General features: G+C 34.4%; 1 pseudogene; it reads right to left on the reverse strand.

The window, feature by feature from the left end:
- Positions 1-1,614: 1,614 nt before the first annotated feature.
- LOC102515049 lies at positions 1,615-21,188 on the reverse strand (annotated as a pseudogene).
- Between the last annotated feature and the right edge of the window lie 3,198 nt (positions 21,189-24,386).

Genomic DNA, 24,386 nt, shown 5'->3' on the forward strand with positions numbered 1-24,386 from the left:
GCTCTACTCAGGAGTCCCTACCCCAGTTTAACCCTTCTCTAAGCTAAGAACAACATTTAAACAGACTGACAAAGGAAATCACCTCCATCATGGTATTCACGCACTTCCATCATTCAATTTTTTATTTCCTTTATATATTCAATCTATAAATATGTGAGATGTATTATGCCCACCAGTCATGGAGAATAAAACAGTGAGGAAAATAAAGACATTTGCTGCCCTCAGGGGCTTCACACATTGTTCTAGATTTTTGATTGTTCATTATTTCACAGCCAGTGGCTTATACACAATGAGGATCTCTAACGTATTTGGGGGGAGCCTCTGAAAATCTTTAGGGGACAGCCTTTGGTATAGCTGTATTTGTTGTCACCTTTTCCCTACTCAAGAAACTAGTAGACTTCCTTCTCCTTCCGTGTGCACTAACAGATGTTTTATATCTCCACCACAGACATTAGGAATTCTGACTTATTTGAAGTTTTAATTCAACTAAATGATTTTTACTGAGTACTTTCTATATGTAAGCAATCTGTTAATCACCACAGGGAAAATAAACATAAAAAAGATTGCCCATTCTCTTAAATTGCTTACTTACTAGCTCGGATAAAGTTGGGAAGTGGGGCTGTAAGGTAGAGATGGAAGGGAGATATGTGAAAATTAGCTAGAGTAGTCATCAGAATGTGATGAGTACAGTAAAATAGGTACAAAATGGTGTGGGAACAAATGAATAAAAGGTCACATCTAATTAGGGGGATTAAAAGAGGTTTCATTAAAGAGGTGGTGAGATAAAATTGCAGAATTTTAAAATATGGACTCCAGGGTGGGAATAGAAGACATTCCAAAAAGATGGATTAAAATAAGCTTGGAAGAAGCAAAGGATGAGTCAGTAAGCACCCCAGTATGTCTGTAGAGTGATCATTTATAGATGGTCTAGTAGATTAGACAAATAAAAACCTGGAAAAGTAATTTGAAACAAAATGATGAGAGTCTTGGATGCAAAGTGATAGTTTCAAGTTAATCTGATAGTTAACTGAGGAGGAGCAATGAACATTTTAAAGTGAGAAAATAAAATATATAAGGCGTTACCGAAAGAATATTTTTCTAATAGAAGGGTAAGGTAATTTGGAATTGAGGAGGCTGAAAAGATGAAGACCTGCTAAGAAGGCCTTATAAAAGCTCAAGATTGAGTCAATCAAGCCTGAACTTAATCAGTGGCAGAGGAAACAGAAAAGAATGGATAAAAAGTATCCCATGGAAACTAAAATTAATACAATTCAGCAACTGGTTGGCCATAAGAAATGGAAGAGAGGGACGAATCAAAAATGACATAGAGATTTCAAGCCTGAGTAGAACTGTTGGAATAAATTAAATGTCAGGAAAATAAATTGTCTTGAGCAAGAAAATGAGGAGTTCAATTCTGAAAATATTGAATTTGTAGTGCCACTGAAGTGGAAATATCAGTGAAGCAGTTGGCTCTGCAGGTCTTCTGTTCTAGAGAGATACTAGGACTGAAGATACGGATGTAGGAGTCATTTACATAGAAGTGATGGTTGAATCTATGGATGCAGATACATTTTCTGAGGAATGGATTCTAAAAAGCAAATGACCAGAAGGTCAGGAATAGAATCTTAAGGAATATATGAAAGTAGCAAGATCCAACTTAAAGATAAAAGTGCTTAAGGAAGATCTGCAAATAATCGTGATGGCTCCACAAGGTAAATTTGGTGAAGATTTTTTTTTTTTCTTGGAAATAATTCAGACTTAGATAGGCATGCCCAGCAAACTGGTGGGCTCTTCCAACAAAAATCTCCTGGCAGGAAGATTTAAAAATCCCTTGCTTGGCCCCAGTAACAAAGCATAGTTAATTTAGGGAAGAACATTCTAAGAAAAAGATTATTTCCATAGCTTGGACTCTGAAACATGGTAGAGTCTAGCGGTTAAGAGTAGAGTCACTAGAGACAGACTGTGTGGGTTTGAATTCCTGCCCTTCCACTTAGTAACTGTGTGGTTTTGGGCAAGTATCTTAACTTCTCTGTGCCTCAGTATTTTAAAACGCATAACTGAAAAAATAATATTGTCCCATAAATCTGTTGTAGTGGTAAAAGAAGTTAAAATATAGTCTGAATATAAAACAGTTCTTGAGATGTAGTACAGGCTCAACAAATGTTAATTATTAAGTTTAATCTCCTGGTTCAGCTCCAGTTGGATTGTCTGAGACCTATGGAGAGATATTTCACTACATACTCTTTAAGATATGGATGCACAAGAACACTTCTTTGGGATTAATTTAACAAATTGGAAAATAAAGGGGAGGGAGTTACACTCCATCATACTGTCATGCAAACCCTTTCACCTTTGGCAACAAGAAGAGAGAAATGTCACGCCAAGCAGATCAAGTAGAAAGATGACAGTATCCACAAAAGTAGGAACAGACTAGTGACAACAGTCTGACCTACAACACTGCATCAATGTCTGCTGTACTAGGCAGAACAGCAGCCAACAAAATTAGAGAACCATACCTAGCTGAACAATGGGGGCGGCCATAGCAAGTTAATACAATGCTGATACACTGAGAGTGGAGCACGGAAAGGTATTCCTCCAAGGTGAGAAGTGATAAGGGCAGGCATTGTAGGGGGATCGGAGTAAAATTTGCCAGCAAGTGGGATAATAAGATAGTAAAATTGGGGTTGTATATATTTAGCAGCCTGGAAGAAGAGAACTTGACAAAGGATACAGAAAAACCAGTCAGGTAGAAATGAGGAGGGTACATTTTTACAGAAGCCAAAAGAGGAGGAATTCTTAGAAGTATGGAGTTGTCAACAGCTTCAAATATTGCAGAAATGTCAAGAAAAATGAATATTGATGTAGATGAATGGATTTGGAAACCAGAAGGTCATTTTCAGTGTCTAGTAAAGCAATTTCATTAGAATGGTGGTGTTGAGACTGATTTTAAGAAGTAAAACTGTGAATGGGTGGTGAAGAAGTGAAAACCATTGTGGAATCTTCTCTGAAGGAAATGTGAAAATAAGAAAAATAGACAAGATAGTACCTTGAAGAGGTGACAGGAAGTAGTAGATGAATTTTTAGTTTAGAGAGAGTTGAGGCATGTTTGTAGACACAGGAGGAAAACCCAACACTGGGAGATATTAAGAATTCAAGCAATAGAGAGACTGATTCATGGAACATCACACAAAGACCAGACAGAGAAGAGTTTCCATACTATATATGTTTTTCCTAGTTGGAAGGAACATAGTCTCTCTTGGAAGAGTTCAAGTCATGGGTGATAATATGAGGATAAATATGAAAAAATTGTGACAGGGCTTCCCTGGGAATTCTAAAAGCTGAGCAGAACAGTAGTCAGATTTCACAGAGAGAACTATAACATAGTTCTGAGGCCATTTTATGGACTGTCAAGACTTCCAGGAACCTCTGTAGCAGTTGCTCATGGATTTTCAATTTAGTGTTGTACCATTAATGTGACACAGCTACTCTTTTGGTTTCTGATGTTTTCTTTGTTTCTACTTATTTCTCCTCCTTCTATGCATTGACTGTTTTAAACTCTATTCAGTATATTTTCTCTCTTCCCTGCTATTAACCAGGTTGATGATGCATAACTCACCATATTCCAATATTTTAAATTTAATTTATAATAATTTAAAAAATTTGTGTGTAACATTAACATCCTATAAAACAATCTCCATCTTATACAAATTGTCTGCTTGCTTATAATTTGACCAATCCATGAACTTCAGTTCAATCACCTTTTTTATGGTCCCCCTTGCCATTTTATCCCTCTGCACATGCTTTTAGCCTCAGCTGTGTCTATTAACTACACCATTATCTTGGGATTCCTAGTTTATATTTATTTAAAAAAGAATATTATTGTTTAGTTTATCCTCATTTGGCCAGAACTGTTCATGTGTTGTTACCTCATAAGCTTCTGATTAAGTTCAGAGAATGGCTTGTCACAATGCAGTGACCATTCATAGTCTAATACCCTATAGCTAAGTGTTGGTTGTGGAAAAGTATAAAGTGGGACATCATGTAAGTAGAATATGATCAAGAAATGACCAGGGGTCACTTCCCCTAGCAGGGGAATGGCTTTGACCTAGTTGGTACTATGATTGACTGATTGATGACCCCTGTGAATTAAATAAATTAGCACAGATAAACCAAATCTATTTCTGAAATGATTCTCAGTTCTTCTCCTTTTCATTCTGATCAACAGTGTCTTAGTTTACACATTCTTATCATCTATTATCTGGACCTTTGCTAACTTGTCTCACTGCCTCTGGTCTCTTTTCCATTCTAAACTATCTTACACATTGATGATGGGATTTTCTTTCTAAAACTTGGGGATTTCAACTATACTGTACAACACATTTAATGACAATAAAAACTAGCATTTTAAAGTGCTGTCTACATCTTATTCACTTAACATATACAGTCTTTTTTTTATCCTTTTCAGATAATAGATGACTATTATTATCCTCATCTACTTGATGCTCAGAAATGTCAAGTAAAAAATTAATTAATGGTGAAATCAGGATGTAAACCAGTATTTACTGATTTCAATATCATTTCAATATTTATGATTTGAACTCTATCCTATATAACTTCTCGTCAACCGCAGAAATAAGCATAAAATCCTTATATTCATACATAGTTCTTCACAATTTTCCCAACCCACACTGAGAAGCTCATTTCTTGCCTCTTTCATCATGTACCAACCTTACAATTTAGCCATAATGAACTTCTGCAGTTTCCTAAATATGCTACTTAAAAAAAGTATTTATTCCCAATATCCTGGGATGGATATGTTTAAAAGACAAAATTTTAAGTTCCTTCTAGCATGATTTTTAGTACTATAGTAACTGGAAAGCTAAAAAATAAATATCCAGAAATCTCTTGTGACTGGAGTTATGGAGGCCATGATAGACAAGACTCTACTAAGATTCCCATACTCTGGTTATCCAATTAAGTATTAATCTAGGTATGGCTGTGAAGGAATGTTACAGATGAAATTAAAGTCCCATGTCAGTTGACATTAATAAACAGAGGTTATCTGGATGGACTTGACTCAATCAAGTGAGTCCTTTCAAATCTGAAAATTTTCTCCAGCTGATGGCAGAAAGATGTCAGAGTTTTCAAGCAGGAGGATTTAATGGGCCTGCTCTTGCTAGCTTTAGAAGATGAAGGGAACCATGTATAAATGGAACAGAGAGTGATTTCCAGGAACAAAGAATGACTCCTAGCTGATGGCTTTTAAGGAAATGGGAACCTTAGTCCTATAACTCCATGGAGATAAATTTTGCCAACAGCTGTTTTCCCAGACCATTTAAACCATAACTCAGCATGGTTGACACTTTGATTCCGGCCTTGTGATATACTGAGCAGAGAAGCCAGTGGTGACATGTCAGATTTCTGAACTAGATAACTGTGAGCTAAAAAATGAATGTTGTTTTAAACTGCTAAGTTTGTAGTAACTTGTTACTCAGCAATATAAAACAACAACAGAGTCAAATTAAGTTTTGCTAATGAGTTGTGCTAACATAAGATTTGGAAGGCAGAAGTTAGGCATAAGCCCATTAAAATGGCTTTCCAGTTTTCTGGCTGGCAAAAATTGGCTGTAGAGATGTCATTGCTCAATTTCCAGTTTCATGAAAGTGGCAATTACAGCAATAATAGTGGCCAGACTCCACATTTCTGAGTCCAGCCATTAGCATTATGGGTGTTGAGAAAGATAGTGGTTATCATGGTCTAGATTCCACATTCCAGTGTCCGGACAGATGCAGTGTTTGTAGTAGTCATAGTCATAGCTTCCTGACCAGCCTTTCTTATCCCTGGATCATGGCTACAATGATATTACATTAAAGTTCATAACTTACGGGGTCACCTCTTGATTCCCCACCTTCCTGATTATGATGAAAAATATTAGTGCTTCAAATATATATGTTCTAAGGAGTACTAGGTGTTACTACTGGAGGTCTAGTCTTGAGCTTCATCCTCCAACACTTGGAAAACTTCATAAATCCTGAATTTACTATTTTAAGTCCATTTTACTTAAAATATTTGGAATAGCTTCTATTACCTAAACCAAGCCCCGACCCATAAAGTATTTGATACTAGAAGTAACTGCAGGCAATAAAACTTTAAGATTGGGAATCTGGGATTGGTTATCTGACCTGATTGGGTATAAAAGCAGTGACAATCTTGTTACTATTGGAGAATGCATCACTGTTAGTTCATAGCAAACAGTGGCAAATAGTTACTTAAATTTTCACTGGTGACTGTAATGAAGAGGTATTATGATACACTGTTATTGTTGGAACGAGGAATACAAGGTTTGTGGGTTGGATGTCTATTTCTGACTGCACTTAAGAGCTTAAGGAAATAAAATTATATACTCAGGCTTATAAATTCTTGGTTCGGGATAGCTACTTTAAGCCAAAACCTCTATAGAGGACTGAGTTATCATAGGTTAAAGGACTCCCACTGGCTACTGGCAGAAGCCTACATAAATTCTATTTACAGAAAACCTTCCTCAAGTTATAACCACAGGATATGTTCAGATTAACAGTAAGCACGTATATACAAGAAACCCAGTTTAAATATAAAGATACATATAGATTAAAAGTAAGTTTATGTGGGAGATCTAGATTTGCAGATACTAACTATTATATATAAAGTAGGTGAACAAGTTTATACTATATAGCACAGGGAACTATATTCAATATCTTGTAGTAACCTATAATGAAAAAGAATATGAAAAGGAATATATGTATGACTGAAACTTTATGCTGTATATGAGAAATTGACATGACACTGTAAACTGATTATACTTTTAAAAAGTAAATGGATAGAGAAAAAAACACTATGCTAACCCTTATCTAAATAAAGCAGAATAGCTAAATTAATTTCAGACAGAGAAGATTTTGAATATAGGATAGTTATCAGGGATAAAGAAGGACATTAAATAATAAGTAAGGGGTTGATTCTTCAAGACATAACCCTTAATGTGTATGCACCTGTGTTACAGTTCCCCAAAGAAACAGAACCAAAGGATATATATATGAAGTATTTATTATGAGGAATTGGGCCACATGATTATGAAGGCTGAGAAGTACTACAATCTGGTGTCAGCAAGTTGGAAATTCAGGAAAGCCAGTGGTGTAGTTCCAGTCTGAGTTTGAATGCCTGAGAACCAGGGGAGCTGATGGTATAAATTCCAATCCAAGGGCAGAAAAAACCCCCAATGTCTCAGCTCAAGCAGGTAGGCAGAAAGAACAATAAATGAACTCTTCCTTCCTTCACCTTTTTGTTTTATTCAGGCCCTCCATGGATTAAATGATGCCCACCCACATTGTGAAGGGCATTATACTTTATTGGGTTCCTTATTCAAATGCTAATCTTGTGTGGAAAGATTCTCACAGATATACTCACAAATAATGTTTAATCTGAGCACTCCTTGGCCAAGTCAAGTTGACACATCAAATTAACTGTCACAAGTCCACCCATTGTCCACTTGGCACCCATAAGCATCTCCTTAAACCATACTTAATCTCCAAACAAAGACAGTAACAAGGTCATAATTCCACCTATCATGATACAACTATCCTGTGTACAATACAAAATGCATTAAATCTGTCCCCAGAAGATGAAATTCAGCCTTTGAGTGATGCTTATTCTATCTTGTAACAAAAACAGTATAAAGTTAAAAATTCTTAAATACAATGATACAACAATCAGTATGTCTTACGTTACATAACAAGAAATTAAAAGAGGGAAGAAAACAAAAATACTTGTTATACAAGCATATTAAGAACAGAAGAATATCAGGTTCCTTTTATGAACAAAATGGAATGAAATTAGAAATCAACAATAGAAGGAAAATTGGAAAATTCAAAAATATGAGGAAATTAAGCAACACAATCCTAAACAACAAAGAATAAATCAAAGGGACATCAGAAAATAATATGAGAAAAAATAAATAAATAAAACAAAATATTGCAAAACTTTGGGGATGCTGTAAAAGCAGTACTAACAGGAAAGTTTACAGTTATAAGTGCCTACATTAAAAAAGAAAAATCTGCAATAAACAACCAAACTTTATTCCTCAAGGAGCAAGTAACAGAACAAATTAAGCTCAAAGTTAACAGAAAAAAGGAAATAATAAACATTAGAGCAGAAATAAATAAAGAATAGAAAAACAACAGACTAAAGTCAATGAAGCCAAAAGTTCATATTTAGAAAAGAAAAGCAAAATTGATAAGTCTTTAAGTAGACTAACTGAGAAAAAAGAGAAAAAACTCAAATAAATAAAATCAGGAATGAAAGAAGAGACATTGAAATGGATACCACAGAAATAGCAAGGATTATAATACTATTGTGAAAAATTATAAACCAACAAATTGGGTAACCTAGAAGAAATGGGTAAATTCTTTTTTTTTTTTTTTTGAGAAAAGCATTTCTTATTACAATGAACCAGAAACAAAAAATTCCACTTAAAGTGGAACAGTTGACAGCATATGATTGAACTTAATTAAACCTTCAAGTAAGAAGAGGGTCAAACAAAGCCAATGAATGGAGAAGCCCAAAACTGGTTTGAGATAAACATAAAGATAATAGCATTTCAGCATGAGTATCATCTGACCCCTTCCACCAGGTATCTGCTATCTTTTCCCCAGCCCTTTCCCTTCCAAAATATCTGCCACACCAAATGGCTTTTCCCTCTTTTGCTTATATAAGCCAACACCAAAATGCCCTTTTGGACATGATGCAAAGCCAAGAGGAATGTTTATACATTTCATTCCAGGGTAGAAAGTGCACATACTCAACCTAGTACACTGGTTATGTGGTGTCAATGTACATGGTAATAACTGCAATGAAATCAGAGCTACTACCATGTGTAACCTGTTAGGTGGACCTATAGCTATGTCAATGTTCCTAATTTATGATACTAAAACATCAACGTGGCAGAATGCATTTTAGAGCTCCAGATTTTCTAAACACTTTTAAGAAGCTATTAAAAATGATGTAAAACAGAACTGTATCTCAGAAATTTAGATTTTAAGAAGGAACATTGATGGGCTCTTTCTGGGACTTTTTCATGGGGGCACAGAGATGAACAGAGGAAACGTTAGAATGTCAAAGACTATGACAGGTGAGGGAAGGCAGAGGTGGGAAGAGGGTGTCCTAGCCACAAGGCTAACACGTTCATAGTGATAGAGAAGTCTGGGCGAAGGAAAAACTCCCCAAACAACAACAAAACCAAACCAAACCCAAGTCAGAGGGAAAAAAGGGTTTCATATAACACAGTATCAAAAAGTAAAAGGAACACACTAAATGCACAAACTGGTGGCAAGTCACTCCTTCTATTATGATAGGTCCTTCCAGCATCAATCAGGCTTCTTCTTATCTGTTATCTCAAGGTTATTTACAGATGTGTGACTTTAACAAGAGTCTGTCACAGGAGGGAAGGCAGGCTTCAATCATTAGTTTCAGGATCTGTCTGTGCCATATAGGTATCCAACTTATCATCCAGGTGTCCTCTTGTTTTTGACATGTATGCAACCAATTGGTTGTCCAGCTGCTCCTTGGTCAGTACTGGGCAAGCAAGGGCACTTCTCCCTCATCCACAGCCTCAGCCTCGGCCTCTAAAGCCCCCTCTTCCCTGACCTATCATACCCCGACCTCTACCACCGATTCCACCATGACCCATAGCTCCACGCTCTAGGCCCCCTCTCCCAGGACCTCCACAACCTCGAACACCACCTCTTCTTAAGCCATTCGGGGAGCTACGGCTCTTCCACCTTGGAGCAGGTTTTGACCTCAGAGCAACATCCCACCCCTAAGTAGGGTTCTTGTGGCACATCCCCCACATAGTCCTCCTCTGGGCAACGCTCTCTGGATTATGGGCAGGCCTCATCCATTGATTGCTCCCCTGGCCAGGGCCCCTATGGGTCGGCCTAACCGTGCCTGGATGTTACTCTTACCCAGGTGCTGCTTTAAGCTCTTTTGCTTAAGTTTTAATTCTGCCTGGACAGAGGGTCTATTCTCCATCTGCTGGGCCAGTCTTCTGTTTCTGGCACGGGCTAACTGCCACCAACTCGTGCTCAGTGTCTAAAACAAAATGGCCACCACCGAAATGGGTAAATTCTTAAAAGCATATAGCTTACCAAGAATGAGTCATGAAAAATAAAAAATCTTAACAGACAAGTAACAAGTAAGGATATTGAATCCAAAGAAAAGCCTAAGACCAGATAGCTTTAGTGGTGAATGCTATTAAACATTGAAAGAATTAGTGACAATCATTCTCAAACTATTTAAAAAATTGAAGAAGAGGAACATAGAAACATATTTTATGAGACTAGTGTTACCCTGATACCAAAGCCAGATAAAGAAAATGACAGAGCAATATCCCTGATGAATATATATGCAAAAATCCACAAGAAAATATTAGCAAACCAATTTCAATAGGGCATTAGAAGGATCATATAACATGACAAAGTGGGATTTATCTCTAGAATGCAAAGGTGATTCAGCATATGCAAATCAATTAATGTGATACACTACATTTGCAGAAAAAAAGGATAAAAGTCACATGATCATCTCAATGAATACAGGAAAAAAAATTGATAACATTCAACACTTATGTGACAAAAACTCTCAACAAACTAGGTATAGAAGATCTGTATCTCAACCAAATAAAGGACATATATAACAACCCCATAGTTATCATCATATTAAATGGAGGAAAAATGAAACTTTCCCCCTAAGATCAGGAATAAGACATGGATATCTAGTCTCACTACCTCTATTCAAAATAGTACTGGAAGTCATAGCCAGAGCAAGAAATTTTGGCAAGAAAATAAGTAAAAGGCATCCAAATTGGAAAGGAAGAAATAAAATTATCTCTGTTTGAAGGTAATATGATCTTATATGTAGAAAATCCTATAGATTCCACAAAAAAAAGCTCTTAGAACTAATTAATGAATTTCATAAAATTTAAGGATAAAAAAATAGTGTAAAAATTAGTTGCATTTCTATATACTAACAATGAACTATCCAAGGAAGAAATTAACAAAAGCATCCCATTTATGATAATATAAGGATAACAAAATACTTGGGAATAAACTTAACTAAGGAGGTGAAAACTACAAAAAATTGATGAAAGAAATTAAAGACAGAAATAAATGGAATGATAACCCATGTTCATGGTTTGGAAGATTCAATATTGTTTAAATGTCCATACTAAACCAATGTGATCTACAGAATCAATGCTAGCGCCATCAAAATCCCAATGGCATTTTGTTAAGAAATATAAAAAAATTCCTAAAATCTGTATGTAACTGAAAAAGACTCTGAACAGCAAAAGTAATCTGAGAAAGAACAAAAAGCTAGAGGCATCAAACTTCCTGATTTGAAAATATATTACAAAGTTTGACATCATCAAAATGACAGAATAGGAGTTTTCTGTTTTCTCCACCCCACCTCCCCCAAAGAAAGAACAACAACTTTGACAATTACCTACATATGACAGTGTCTTTGTGGAAGTCTGGGAGTCTAGCAGAGAAGTTCCAGCACACAGTTGAAGAAAAAAAATTCTGAGATTGGATACATTGAAGAGGGTAAGAGGAACAGTTTCACTTTCCCCATGTAACACCCTTCCTCAAGCTAACAAAGTTCAGTGCCAAGAGAAACTTTTTGCCCTGTGATTTCTACCACTGGGGAAAGAAAAATTTGTGAGTTAATGCCCAGCTTCCACAGTCATGGGGAACTTTAATACCCACTTTCAACAGTGGCTAGATCATCCACATAGAAAATCAATAAGGAAAAATGGACCTGTAATAACACTATAGATCAAATGACCTAACAGAGATATACAGAGCATTCAATCCAACATTAGCGTAATATGCATTCTTCTCAAGTACACATAGAACATTCTTCAGGATAATATATGTTAGCTCACAAAACAAGTTACAGCAAATTTAAGAAAATCATTATCATAAATCATATCAAGTATCTTTTTCCAACCACAATGGTATGAAACCAGAAATGAATAACAGGAGGAAAAATGAAAAATCCATAAATGTGTGGAAATTAAACAATACAATCTTGAACAACAAATGGGTCAAAAAGTAAATCAAAAGGGAAATTAAAAAATCTTGAAACAAACAAAATTGGAAACACAACATACCAAAACTTATGGGATGCAGCAAAAGCAGTCCAAGTGGAAAGATTATAGTGATAAATGTGTAACATTAAAAAAAAGAAAGATCGAAAATAATCAACCTGACTTTTGAAACCATTTGGCCCTGGGCTTTTCTTTGTTAGGAGGTTTTTGATTACTGACTCAGTCTCCTTACTCATTATTGTTCTCTTCAGACTTTCTAATTCTCTGTGATTCAGTTTTACTTGGCTTTATGTCTAGATATTTATTCAATTCTTCAAGCTTATCCAATGTGTTGATGTATAATTATTCATAGTAATCTCCTATGATGATTTGTAATTCTGTGGTACCAGTTGTATTCTCTCCTCTTTTATTTCTGCTTTTATTTATTTGAATCTTCTCTCTTTTTTCTAAGTCTGGTCAAAGGTTGGTTAATTTTGTTTATCTTTTCAAAAAAAATCAGCTCTTAGTTTTTGTCTTTTTAGTATTTTTTTCTGGTCTCTAATTCATTTATTTCTATTCTGATCCTTGTTATTTCCTTCCTTGTGGTAACTTTAGGCTAAGTTTCTTCTTCTTTTTCTAGTTCCTTGAGATATAAAGTTAGGTTACTTCACAGTTGCAGTAATGAAGACAGTGTAGTACTTGCATAAGGATATACATAAAGACCAGTGAAATAGAATTGAGAACCTAAAAATAAATCCTCACAGATAACGGTTAATTGATTTACAACACAAATAAATGCTCACAGATACGGTTAATTGATTTACAACACAGTGACAAGACAGTTCAATGTGGAAAGAACAGTGTTTAACAAATGGTGCTGGTAAAATTGATATTCAAATGTAAAAGAATAAAATTGAATAAGTACTTTATATCACATACAAAAATAACTCAAAATGGATTAAAGACCTATATTTAAGACTTGAAATGCTAAACTCTTAGAAGAAAACAGAGGGAGCAAATTGTGATAATCTTTCATTTGGCAATGTTTCTTAAATATGACATTTAGAACAAAGGCAGTAAAAGAGAAATAGATAAACTGGAATTCAATAAAATTAAGAAATTTGTAAATCAAATCATACTATCAAGAAAGGGGAAAAAAACAACCCACATAATGGGAGGATATTTGCAATCATGTATCTGATAATTTAATATCCAGAATATATAAAGAACCCCTAAACTCAAAACCAACAAAAAATATGTCAATTAAAACATAGGCAAAGGACTTCAATAGACATTTTTCCAAAGAAGATATACAAATGGCCTATAAGCATATAAAAATATACTTAACATCATTAGTCATTAGGAAATATAAATAAAAACTGCTATGCACCACAGCAACAAATAAGAAAAAGAAATAAAAGGAATTCAAACTGGAAAGGAAAAAGTAAAACTGTCATTGTTTGCAGATAACATGATGATATACATAGAAAATCCTAAAGATGCTACCAAAAAGCTACTGGAGTTTATCAAAGAATTTGGTAAATTTGCAGGATACAAAATTAATATACAGAAATTTGTTGCATTTCTACACACTAACAACAAACTATAAGAAAGAAAAATTAAGGAAACAATCCCATTTACAATTGTATCAAAAAAAAAAAAAACTTAGAAAAAACTTACCTAAGGAGTTAAAAAACATGTACTTGGAAAACTAAAAGAAACTGATGAAAGAAATTGAAGATGACACAAACAGATGGAAAGATATACCATGTTCATGGATTGGAAAAATTAATATTGTTTAAATGACTATATTATCCAAGCAATCTACAAATTCAATTCAATCCATATCAAACTGCCAATAGCATTTTTCACAAAACTAGAACAAATCATTTTAAAATTTGTATGGAAACACAAAAGACTCCAAATGGCCAAAACAATCTTGAGAATGAAGAACACAGCTGGAGGTATCACACTCCCTGACTTCAGACTGTACTACAAAGCTATAGTAATCAAAACAGTATGGTACTGGCACAAAAACAGATACATAGATCAATGGAACAAAATTGAGAGCCCAGAGAGAAATCCACCCACTTATGGTCAATTAATCTACTACAAAGGAGGCAAGAATATATAATGGAGAAAAGACAGTTTCTTCAATAAGTGGTGCTGGGAAAACTGGAAAACTGTATGTAAAAGAATGAAATTAGAACACTTTCTCACACTATGTATAAAAATAGTCAAAGTGGATTAAAAGCCTAAGTGTAAGACCAGAAACCATAATACCCTTAGAAGAAAACATAGGCAGAACACTTGTTGACATAAATCATAGCAATATTTTTTTTGATCTGTCTACTAAAGCAAAGGAAACAAAGCAAAAGTAAACAAATGACCTAGTTAAACTTAAAAGTTTTTGCACATCAAAGTAAATCATTGACAAAATGAAAAGACAACCTACTGAATGGGAGAAAATATTTGCAAATGATATGATTGATAAGGGGTTAATATCCAAAATACATGAACCATTCATACAACTCAATATAAAAGAAAAAAAACTCGATTAAAAAATGAGCAGAAGACCTGAATAAACATTTTCCTAGAAAGACATACAGATGGCTAACAGGCACATGAAAATATGCTCAACATTGCTAATCATCAGAGAACTGTAAATCAAAACCACTATGAGATATTGCCTCATACCTGTCAAAACTGCAATCTTCAAAATGACCACAAATAACAAATGCCGGCAAAGATGTGAAGAAAAGGGAACCCTTGTACATTGTTGGTAGAAATGTACATTGGTGTAGCCAGTGTAAAAACAGTATGGACTTTCCTCAAAAAACTAAAAATAAAACCAGTATATGATTCAGCAATTCCACTCCTGGGTATGTATCTGAAAAAAAGGAAAACTTTAATTTAAAGAGATACATGCACCTAAGTGTTCATAGCAGCATTATTTACAATAATCAAGACATGGAAGCAATCTAAGTCTCCATCAACAGATGATTGGATAAAGAAGACTTGGTATACATATTAAAATGCAATACAACTCAGCCATAAAAAGAACAAAATTTTGCCATTTGCAACAACATGGATGGACTTGGAGGGTATTAGGTTTAGTGAAATGACTCAGACACAGAAAGAAAAATACTGTATGTTATAATTTATATGTGAAGTCTAAAAATTAAAACAAACTAGTGAATATAATAAAAAAGAAACAGACTCACAGACACAGAAAACAAAACTAGTGGTTACCAATGGGGAGAGGGAAGAGGGAAGGGACAAGATAATGGTAAGGGATTAAGAAGTACAAACTATGATGTATAAAATAAATAAGCTACAAGGATATATTGTACAGCACAGGGAATGCAGTCAATATTTTATAATAACTATAAATGGAATATAATATTTAAAAATTGTGCATCACTGTGTTGTATACCTGAAAATTATATAATACTGTAAATCAACTATACCTCAATTTTCAAAAAAGTGCAATGCAATATATACTTCCCATGTACTAGAATGAATATTAAAAATAACTAAAATAACAGGAATTGGCAAAAATGTGGAAATATTGGAATCTTTGTATATTGCTAGTAGGAATGCAAAATGGTGCAGCCTCTGTGCAAAACTGAGTGTTCCCTAAAAGTTAAACATAGAATTACCATAAAGGATTCAAACAAATACTTGTACAGAAATGGTCATAGCAACATTATTCACAGTAGTCAATAGATGGAAACAGCCCTAGTGTCCATCAACAGATGAATGGGAAAAAATGTGACATATTCATACAATGGAATATTATTCAGCCATTAAAAGAATGAAATTCTGATACATGCTACAATATGGATCAACCTTGAAAACATATGAAGTAAAATAAGCCAGACACAAAGGGACAAAAATTAAATATCTAGAATAAACAAATTCACAGAGACAGAAATTACATTAGAGATTAACATAAGTTGTTGGGAGAGGAAATAGGGGGTTATTGCTTAATGGGCATAGGGTTTTTCTTTGGTGTGATGGAAAAAGTTCTGGAAATAGATAGTGGTGATGGTTGCACAACACTGTGAACATATATAGTATAATTTAAAATGGTTAAAATGGCAAATTTTATGTTATGTGTCTTTTACCACGTTAAAAATTAAAAAGTAAGCATGATCTCTGAAAGAAGAGGAAACACCTGAGAAGGCAAGTTATGGTTTTCAATGAGCAAAAAGAAGAAACAACATATGTAGAACCCCATGGACTGCAAATATATACACTGTCAGACACAAAGTATAGAATAGTTATGCACAAAATGTTTAAAGAGATCAAGAATGAACTTACAAAGATCATTCAATAAGAACCTGTCAAAAAACAATCGACATACTTGGTGAAAATGAAAGTTCCAGAAACGTAAAACTATATATTCAGTATAATAATAAACCCCCAGCAGAGGGGTTAAACAGAAAATTGCAGTTCTTATACAACTAAAAAGATTATTAGAAGATATATTTAAAGAATTTATTGAGAATATAGTTAAAGATATGAGATGGAAAATATGAAAAAGAGGCTAAAAATGGAAGATAGAGAAGTTCTGATATTTAAATTTGGGTTTACAAAGAGAAAATTAAGAGAAAGTACAAGAGGCAAAAAGTCAAAATTGGAATAAATATTTGTGACTTCCATTCTCAGTAATGACTATATAAATATTTCAGAAAATAACTTCAGTAATGAATATATATATCATATAGATAATCATATCTATCTTAAATATACCTTAATATACTTAGAACCATTTGAAGAGAGTAGGGTTCAGATATTTCTAGAAATTTTAAGATACTGAGTAAGTTGCATATGCATTATAAATATTAAGAAATTATCATTAGACATATTCTAATAAAATTTCATAACACCAAGGATGAAGAGAATTCTTAAAAGCAACTAGAGAAAAATGTCAGATTGCCATGAAAAAGTACAGTTAACTAGAAATCTGACTTTTCAACTACAGCAGTGTTCAGAAGACAGTAGAATGACATCTTCATTATGCTGAAAGTCAACAGCTGCCAAAGCACAATTCTATACTAAGTGAATATATTTCAAAAGTGAGGGGAAACAAAGACTTTTATAGGCAATGAAAACTGGGATTTTTCTAAATAAGCACTGACTACGTAAAACAACTACAATAACAACATCCTTGGGTATTTAAAAAGAGCATTAAAATAAATTAGAAAAATGACAAATGCCTTGGGAGGCAGTTAAATTGAGTGGAAGTGTTCTAAGGTTTTTGTTGTTTTAATTATACTAGGTAGGTAGTTTTAATTCACTAGGTAGACGTATGTAATCTCTAGGTTACCTATAAAAAATAAAAACAGAAAATAAAATTTTACAACTACTAGAGAAAAAAATGGAATGATAATAAAATTAGTACAAAACAAGGCAAGAAGGAAAGTAAAAAAAAAAAGGATAGATAACACAAATAGAAAACACAACATAATATAGTTCATTTAAACTCAAATGTGTCAGTAATTTTAGTAGTTATAAATGAATTAATGCTCCATTTAAAATTCAAAATATGATCAGACTAGAGAAAAAATCTGCCTATATACTATTTTAAAGAGACACCACTAAAGCATAAGAATACAGAAGTTTGGCATAAAAATGAAAATTGAAATAACAAGTCCATATGAATATATGCAATATTCACTAAAATGTTAAGGTGAAAGGTTGATGAGTAACTATAATGGATATACCAGGTCTATAACGCCTGAACTTAATCAAATGTAACATTATAAAAGTGAAACAACTAGATATCATATGCCTATAATGCCACATTGCATGATATGATGTAATAAAAATACTCAGCACGTCATATGAAGCCCTCTTTTCAAAGAATCAGATGTAATTTTGATCAAGTTTTATATCTACCTACCAGAATACAGGAAATGCAGAACAAAAAGAATCATGTTAAATACAACAAGATGATGCAATCATGCAAATACGGAACATGGGAAATTCAATGACACAAATGACTTGGTTTCCCCAACAAGTAGTAGAAAGGGAAAGGGAACTCTTCTAGGATAAATGAGATAAGAGGCATATTGAACAAATATAATATGTGAACCCTGTTTGGACCCTGGTTGGAAAAACTAACTATAAAAATTCTTATTGAACATGTAGAAAAAATTTTCATATTGTTTGGAATTTTATCACTTTAAAGGATTATTAGTGATTTTTAGGTGTGGTACTGGATTGCGGTTATATTTTTAAAGTTCTTATTTTTAAAATATATATTGAAGTATTGAATGAAATTGTATGATGTTTTGAATTTCCTTTAAAATAATTAAATATTTCATTAGTTGTAACAAAATAAAAAAATAAATGAAACAACTATAGTTGTATACATATTTGGTATCTGTTGAGGAAGGCATTTCTGACTTTCCAAACAGAGAAGAAATCAAGAAGAGAAGATTGTCATATGATATATATGGTTTAAAATATCTGTACATAAAAATGACACCAAACCTGGTGTCAATCTTTACAACAGATGTAAAAGTCAAGAGTTAGTAAATTTGACATGCATCCTCACTATGTTGAGAGATCTTAGACATTAAAAAGAAAGCATCTTTTTGAGGATCGTTTTGAACGTATGTGGTAACAACTCAACATAAAATAGCTCATGTAAAACAGGAAATTTATCAATATGTGTAATGGGGGAAGACTATGAGGTTTAATTTTGAGCATGACTACATTCAGGTATTCAAATGGTCCTGTTCTCTTGTTCTCCCTCATTCTTTTGACTATGCTTCATGTTGTGAGTTGTGTGTTGCCCTCTTTCTCTTCTGAATATGGGCTTCCATCTTGTGAGCTGGGAGCAGTTAGAAGACAGTACACTAGATATATATATATATATCTCCAAGGACAAAGCATAAATGATTAGCAAATAAAGTGTTGGCTTAATTATCACTATCCAATATATTTAAATTTTGCGTGACTATAAGAAATAATGTTATAGACATATTTAATTATCTAGTAGTGTTCCAAAAGTGCCCTCAGATATGAAAATCCAATGTCACTTCTTTATTATATATAACTGACTTGATTTTTCTGGCAAGACCTGTCACTAGTTCTATTGGATAGCAATGAATAGAAACAATAAAAATTAATGTCCTCTCAAAATTGAGTTCAAGCCTGCAATCTCATTCCACTTACATAACAAAACTGTCTCCTCAGGCAATTCAGTCAGTTTCTGCTTGGAAGATTCAAATACTTGCTTTAATTTTTAGTGTTCTACCTTCCTCCTCTTGATCCTGTCTCAGATGTCTTCCGGGTGTGTTTGGAAGGATGGTGGACATGGTTTATGTAACATCAGGGCACTAAACACCCTTAAGAAGCCCTTTGGATACCCATGGGTCTCACTGTATCCTCAACACCCTATCTGTGCTGCTTCTTAGAATTCTAAGTGCTGAAAGAAAACTGGCCTCATTTGCCTTCTCAGGGGTTCTGTGCTGCACCTACTTGTGGAACTCATATTCTTGGACACTGGCCCTTGTTCTTGAAGTCCATGATGGTCTCTCTTCATTGCAATCCCAGGTTTCTGCTGTGCCAAAAATGTTTCATTAACCTTAAGTAGCACCCTTGATGAGACACACTAGAACATCTGGGTCCCTGTTGTTCAAAGCGACAGGGAATTGGGGACTTTGTCACAGGCTTATCAAACTATTTGCCTCATACTTACATCTCAATATCATAGGTCAAAATCTGTGTTGATACTAGGAGCATGTGGAGATTCTTCTAGAGGTTTGCAGTCTCTCTCTGGTGTGCCAATAGCACTAATCTTTTCATCCACCTGACTCTTCTATGCCTGTCTGTTTATTTTAGTAGGAGTAACAAAAATCCTAGTAACTAATCTCCTAATTCTCCTTTTGTCCTGATTCTTTTCCACCCAGAATTTACTGGAACCAGAAGGAGCTGGCTTTCTTCTTTTATTCCATCTTGGACTATTATGTGAAACATTAGAGGCAAATCAACCGTCTGCCTCTTGAGTCCTTAAATGGGAGCCGAACTTATTTAAACAATCCTTTCCTGTTGTCTGACCTTTAACAACCCTTATCTTACTACATAATTTAAGAACATCAATTTTGACATTCATGGTTGATCAAAGAAATTGATCATGTTTTCAAGGAAACTTCCTTCCTGAAAGACTTGGAGGTGGAAGGCTGCAAATTGACAGTGTTTAAGAAAAGAAGGGAATAAATTTAACTTTTAATTTTTCTAAAATACAATTCATTCTAAGAGGATATTGAGAAATATTGCCGCATGAAAAAAATGGGCAGATGTGGACGGTACCAAATCATGAAACTTCATGAGTCAAAGAAAAAAATCAGGGTCGTGAGTGATTTTAATTTTTGTTACTTGTCATAAATCATATTACATTAAACTATAATACTTTATTGATATGAAAAATTTCCAGTGATGGGGAAGGCAGATGAATAAGACAAGCATGTAGGATTAACTGGTATCAGGACCTGAAGTAACATTAACATAAGGCAGAGACTTTGGGAAAGTGAGAATTCTCATGGGTGATTCAGGATTCCCTGTAGAACACTGATAAAAAGTATACCAGCAGGTAGAGATAGGTAGAGTTTTCTTATGGAAGTGAGTAGGAATGAAAGTTAAATATAGAAAGAATGAATTTAAAGGAAAAATGGTAGGATATAACATTTCAGAAAATCAGAAAAGAACTGAAAAGAAAGATCATATAATTCTACCAGATACCAGATAAGATTCTGACTTATACCAATCAATTCAGCTGGATTCTTGGCACTAATTCTTCTGATTCAGTGATATCCAAAGTGATCTGTAAATACTTAGTTTGCCTATTCAGTAACTAACCAGCTGGCCACTTTTTTCAGAGTTAAGTTTCCTGTTGTTTTTTTTTTTTTTTAATCTTTCTGCTAGTGTCCTCTATTTTCATGCTCTTCGTACATATTCTACATTATTGTCTTACTATGGGTTTTCTGTACTGCATGACACTTAATTTAAAATCATCATCTTCAATTTGAACTGGTAATTCCAACATCATATTATTTGGCATTCCCACTAAGAAACAGACCCTACTCAACTGTCAGATCCAGCACAATAGCAAAATGATGATGAGTCAGCAATTCAACCTGATTACTATGGATCCAATTACTGGCATTATACAGCCTATCTAGTTTTAGTCCAATATTGCCTTTCCTTAGAACAATGTATAGATGCAAAGCAACTCTAATTAAAACCATAGCCAGTTGCTTTTGGAAGTTGATAAGGTGATTATAAATTTGTATGTATTTGAAAAGGGTCAAGAATAGTCAATAATGTTGAGAAAGAAAAACATGCCTTACTAAAAAGGTATAGTAATTAGGATGATGCAGTACTTTTTTTTGTAAGAATAGACCAGTGAAACTAAATAAAGAATCTAGAGCCCAGAAACAGACTCACATAAATTCACCTGATTTACTTCAAGGATAACACATCAGAATAGTGGGGTGAGAAATTTCCCTTCAACAAATGGTGTTGAACCAACTGAGTATCAAAAAATGGCAGCTCTGTTGTTAATCAAGCTGGGAGGACAGACATGATAAAGTCAGCTGTGGTTAAAAGGAAACATTGTTTCTTTCAAGGCATGCAATAACTGTAACATGCCCTAAGGATCACCTCTTTGTGTGATTGCTACTTCCTTACTATTGACATCCGCAGGCCAGATTTTCTATTATTTGTTACTAGAATAACCCAAATGCTATACTTCTCTCATTTCCTGCCAGTGACCAAATCCTTATTAATCTGTGCTTCTAATCTAACTTCAGAAAGAGCATACACTCTGGAACTGATCCATGCTAACTTCAGACTGTCTTCAGAATCTGTCAGCAGTAAGCCAGACCCTAAAAGACACTTCCCTCTTCCATCTTGTCAAATGACACTCCACAGGCCTTCTAAAATGCCCTTCCTTTCTGGCGAGTCAATAAATCTGATTTGGCTAGGTTATTGGTTTGTTCCTGGTGATCTTTAACAGGAGTTTCTGACCTCTAAATGTGAAATGTAAAACTAGAAAATATTTGGAATGTAACATAGAAGAATATCTTTATGATGTTGTGATAGGCAAATAAATGTTTATAAAATGGAAAAACAGCACTAGCCATAAAGGAAATGATTGATAAATTGGACTCCATTAAAATGAAAAACTTCTTTTGGTCAAAACATACCATTAAGAGAAAGAAAATGCAAGCCAGAGGACGACTGGACATTGGAAATGCATTTAACTGATAACACATGTTATGGACAAAAGTTCTTAGAAATTAATAACAGACAGACAACCTAACAGGAAAATGGGAAACAGGATTATCAAAGCTATTTGGAAAGAAGATATCCACATTGGTAAAATTATACTGTAAAACTGTTCATGAGCCTCTGTTAAACTTGAATATATGCACAGCCTTTGAACCAGCAGCTCCATTCAGGAGTGTATGACCAACAGAGAAGGGTGCATACATTCAGCAGAAGGCAAGTGCAAAAATGCCCATAGCACAATTCTTCATAATATCCAGAAATTAGACATGACCCCAAAGGCCATTAAGAGTGGAATGAGCCAATGAGTAAGTTTCTTTGCAGGAAATTCATACAGTGAAATACTATGGGGAATTAAAAAAAGGAAAAAGTGTCCCCATATGCAACAATATGAATGAATTTCACAAATATAATGCTGATCCAAAAATGTCAGTGACAAGAAAATACATACGTTATGAGTTAATTGATGAAAATTACAAAAAGAGGTAAGACTAACCTACAGTGTTAGATAGGAGGATTGGAATAGTGATAGGTATGCGACACAAGGAGGGCTTTGATACTGGCAGTAATTCAATATGTATTGACTTAAATGGTCAATCCACCCACTTGTACACTTATGATTTAGTAACATTATTGTCTGTATGATATTCTTTTTTTTTTTTTAGACACTCATTTTAAAAAGAGGAAGGGCAGTTAGGCACAGAGAGGAGGCAATTCACAACTCCAGTCAAAGGAAATAGCTAAGACATAAGTGAGTCTGTAAAATTGAGATTCTCAGTTCCCAAAATGCATTTCACATTTTCTTTCACTGTCAATCGTGCAAAACAAGACTTTAAATGAGAGGGTTTATCTGGGAAGTGACAGGGGAATTGAGGCTTTTCTGGGAGATTTCTCAGTCATTACTGGGTTACTAGGACATTTGGGATGAATTGACAGAGTATAAAAAGGATAAATTGCACAGAATTTCACTAGGATTTCCACCTGGTCTGGTGTACTTGAGTTGGGGTTTCTGCAAAGCTGTCATCTGGGAAACCACCCCAAAGAGTAGTTGACATCAAGTCTCTGATTGATTCAGAGATGTGAATCTCTATCCCACAGCAGATATATTTGCAGGCAATAATCAGGTCAGGAGAGGAAAGGGGGCCTGGGTCAAATGTAGAAAAAAAAATGCATAGAAACTAAGTACTTTTATTCCTTTGCTAGTGCTGCCAAAACAGTATTACAAACTGGGTAGTACAGAAATTTATTTTCTATCAAAATTCCGAGGTCAAGGTGTTGGCAGGGTTGTTTACTTATGAAGCTTCTCTTCCTTGCTTGTAGATGGTTTTCTTCTCCACGTGTCTTAACAAGATATTCCCTCTGTGTGTGTCTGTGTCCTAATTTCTTTTTCTTATAAAGACACTAGTCATGTTGGACTAAAGCCCACCCCAATGACCTTACTCAACTTGAATTACTTCTTTAAAGGCTCTATCTCCAAATAGTTATATTCTGAGGTACCGAGTGTTGGGGCTTCAACATATGAATTTAGGGAGGAAGGACACAATTCAAGCCATAATAAATAGTATCTATATTTGTGCATTAAATGATTAATGTAAAAATAACTCATAATTATTTTAAAAATTGAATTTAACATTAATCAAGGCTAGTTATGCCCATGAAAATGTCAACCATCATGCCGGAACAAAGGAACTGACACAAACTTAAGTGAGTACATACAGTTTAGAGCTGTTTAGTTACTGCAATGGACTAAATTTTGCTCCCACCCCCAGGCATCTGTTTTAAACCTTAACCCTCAATGTGACTGTATTTTGAGACAGTGCTTTAAAGAGGCAATTAAAAGAAAATTGACCAAGATGGCAGAGTAAGATGATGTGGAGCTTACCTCCCCCCATAAACACATAAAAAAAAGCATCTACGTGTGGAAGAATTGTCACTGAAAACTAACTGGAAACTGGCAGAAGGACTCCTG

Source organism: Camelus ferus, chromosome X, assembly GCF_009834535.1.
Source record: "Camelus ferus isolate YT-003-E chromosome X, BCGSAC_Cfer_1.0, whole genome shotgun sequence".
In the NCBI taxonomy this organism is placed as follows: Eukaryota; Metazoa; Chordata; class Mammalia; order Artiodactyla; family Camelidae; genus Camelus; species Camelus ferus.